This window comes from Dipteris shenzhenensis, chromosome 30 (assembly GCF_047967505.1).
Source record: "Dipteris shenzhenensis isolate YYH24624 ecotype China chromosome 30, Dip_SZ_1.0, whole genome shotgun sequence".
In the NCBI taxonomy this organism is placed as follows: Eukaryota; Viridiplantae; Streptophyta; class Polypodiopsida; order Gleicheniales; family Dipteridaceae; genus Dipteris; species Dipteris shenzhenensis.
In genome coordinates, this window is record NC_141625.1 from 46073884 (window position 1) to 46077856 (window position 3973).

Sequence of the window (3973 nt, forward strand, 5' to 3'; positions counted from 1 at the left end):
CATTGAGAAGATGATCCTCAATTCTTGATGTCAGATTTCAAAAGCTTGAAGACTTTCACAATGCCTTTGAAAGCTTTAAAACTAGTAATTTTTAAAGAGTTGTTATAATGCCAGCCTATAGAATTATCTCTATTCTTAAGCTTTGTCTTGAAGTATTGTATAGATAGAATGTGATATGTAAGTTCTTAATATAAAATTGAAAATGTATGGCCATGAGATAACAAGTCTCTAGATAAATAATGAACCATTAAATGAATTCCATTCATGCCTTGCATGATTTTACTTGGAATGGTTGAAATTTATCCTTGGACTTTGGAGATATATAACATCGAATATTTTTAAAATTGTCCTTAAAGATTCTCATCCTTAGTGGAAAATTTACTAAAAGATTAGTAAATAGTTTATAATAATGTTTTCTTAGAGGACATATATTTGGCTCTCTTTATGGAGATGTGCCATCTGTGACCTAACAACAACAAATGAATCCATTTCATGGGGCGTTATTGTCATCCTTCTTGATTATGGATTCCATCTGTGCTAATACTTTTAAAGGAATTTGAGGTAAGATTATTTATAGAGGTCTAAGATTATGGAACCTAGATACATAGTATTGGGTTTATGTAAGTTTCATAGTAAATTGAGTATTCCAAAGATAAGTTCTTACTTGATTGTGATATAAATTTTAGGAACCTATATTTATTTGAAGTCCTAATACTTGTGGACTAGTTAGAAGTATGATAATTGATGCAAGAACCAACTATTGGTGTGTATTGATATATTTCTTTTAGCTATATCGCCTTTTGAAAGCTTGGACAAGAAACTATAGAAGGCTTGTTTTTCTAAGATAAATTTTGAAATACTTGTCATGTATATAGTTCCAAATAATATTTTCTTTTGGTACAATTATGGCTACATAATCAACAACGTAGTAGATCCAACTTTCAAGTATTAATATAGTAGTGAAACGGAATTATGTAAACCTACTAGATTTTGTAAATATCCTTTATTAGAGTTAGAACCCTACTTGGTTTTTTCTTAAAAGACCGATTAACAATTTATTCCCATATTTTACGAAGGTTCTTAGACATTGACTTAATGTTTGTATTAAACATACAGTGGGTCCCTAACAAAGTATTTATGAGTAGATGAATGTAGGGACCCTATATAAAAGATTTGCTATAAAGGATTAATCGGTTGTAAAGCTAGAGGCTTTTCTAAATGCTCATATGATCAATCATTATATAGATATGATTATGATGACTGATCATAAATCCCTTATGATTATTTGATTGAGCATCAATTCCTTATGATTTCTTTGAAAGGAAAAGTGTAGAGGACAATGAGAAATGCATTCTTGGCACAATTCGGCATTGCAAGTTTAGAAAATCAAGTGAGCTAGTTTAGTGAGTGAAATTGACTTTCAAATTTGTTAATGAGTAAAAGTCATAATAGAGTAACTAATGCACACATAGAAAGCTTACAGATTCACGCGAAATAGTAAGTTCCCTTATATCTAATAGTAAGGTCCCTCCTACGTAATAATATTGTAGCATTGTTATCACAACAAAGGTTAAGCTTGATCAGAGTTAACTTTATTTGTACCATTCTCAAATGGAGCCATGGAAGACCAAGAGGTATTTTGGTCACATGAGTATGTTTTGATCATTTATGGCAAGATATCTAGCATATGGGCTCTAAGGAAACAATGTCTTTTGAGGATTGGAAATTGATGTGTGATTCTATAAGAATTGATTGGTTTATAAAGATAGCATTTTCTTAGTAGATCAAGATGATACTGGAAATTAAAGTTCTTCTATTACATTGGATACCAACACTGCTGCCAAACCATCTTTAGATCTAAAAACATAGAATTCAACTAAATGAAAATGCAAAATATATGTCTGGTATCATGTGCTTATTAAGTGTTAATGAAATCAATAATTTTGAGTGAAATATTTTAAAAATAATTGGCTTACTTTATCCTCTAGTGATGCCATCAGGATTGGGAGGAATACCTCTAAGAAAATTGTTATCTCAAGCAATAATGAGTAGAGAATAGGAATCAATCTAGTTGAGAATCATGGGACTTAATAAATTGATACGCTTTATATACCCACTAGTTAAGGATTGGGATTGGACAGGATTGATTGATTATTGACATAGTTTGTGATCAAAGCTCAATGTTGATTAAAATTTCAAATTTCTCTAATGGGAAATTGAAGCTAAAAGTGCTTGATCATCCTTAATTTATTGGGAAAGCACTAAGGATAGATCATATTACAAATTACGTTATGGACATGTGTCTCATGATGACCATTAGATTGGGAGAGGTAACCCTGATGGTGGAGCTCATAGTAATGATATGGCTATAGGCCACAGCTTGGCTAGGAATTTAGTATTCTTGACATGGAAGTAGAAAGAATTGTATACTTACTATAGGATGTGCATAGGCTCATGCATATTTAAAGAAGGCTATAACAAGTGCTCAAAGTAGAGCAAGATTGCATCTACTAGTTACATCTTTAGATGGGCCTTGAAGATTTGAGATGTGTGGGCATATCTAGTGATGGCCACACTATATTGAGGTCTGTAAAGTAATCCTATCATATCCCTATGATATTTGGTGTGACCTCTTTGTTGACCCTATTGGGCATGGATTTGTTCATTTTATGTTAATGAATGGATTTCTTGCATGCTCACACTAGGGTTGTACATATGTTGGAATATATGTGTACATGTTGTATACATGAGGGGGATAGCTCTAAACGGGACCTAAGTCATTTGTAAATATGCCTTATGGACTAGGGTAGCCCACTTAGGTTTCAATATGTATTGTATCATGTTCTTTTGGAAAGTAAGAGAAATTGTAGATATTATATAGCCAAGACAACGAGTGTCTCGTAGACGGTGTGAGATGTGTGCTCAATTTAGCATCATATTAAAGTTATATGATTCAACTTTGTGAGTGGATGTGAGGGTAAGCTTTGGTAGCTTCCCATTCCATGTGAGTTGTTAGTCAATTTTAAGAGCATAAAAGTTTCAACTTGTGAGAGTTGAAGGAAAATCTATCCTACTTGGGGACATCTGAGTGTGTGGGAATAGATGTCCTTCTTGAGAATATGTTTTGAGAATCTATTCTCCTTCAGTTCCAACATAAGAAGAGATCTTGTGTGTCAATCCCTCTCTTCACAAGCTTTTTGAGTCACACGGCTTGTGTGTTCAATAGAACTTGTAAGTTCTCGAGATCTTATGTGGGTTTTATTTATGTGGGGGAGACATTGTGTGAGAAGAGTTGAGAGGTTCTCTTCTATAAGGTTTCTTTCATTTCAAGTTATATGGTAGTAGGTTTCATGAACACTCGTAAAGGGTCATTTGAACAAGTTCCATCCATCCTCAAGAGGGTATGTCCAAGTCGTTGTACCCTACGACTGAAGTTAAATTAGCATGAAAATAGGTGCCCAAGATGTTCTAAAATTAATTAATTAGTCTCAGCAGGGCGCGATTGTGTAGAAAAGGGTGCGATTAATGAAGTCAAGTGGCTTCTTGCTGCATTTAGAACCCTCTGCCTTCTGGTTGCCTCTGGAACGTTCTGGCTGTCACCACCCTCTCTCCCTCTATAAATCAACCACCCCCTTGTTGCCTCGCTCACTCTCTCATGCTATGCACGTGTTTGCTACATCCATCTCGCCATCTCTCTCTCTCTCTCTCTCTCGCTCTGTGCGGTCTAGATGTAGGACGGCTGAGAAGGCCAAATTAAATTTGGCCTTAGGTTGATTTAAAATAAGGAGAGCTAATTACGGTGAGGAGGTGAATAGGAGAGGTGGATAAAATAGGTATTCACCACTCATATTTGACCTCTCCTATAATGAAAGGTATTGACCTCTCCTATACAGGAGCGGTGAATGATAGGTATTGACCCTCTCCTATTGGACCTGTGGTATTAGGAATAGGATAAGATAATGTGGTGAATTGG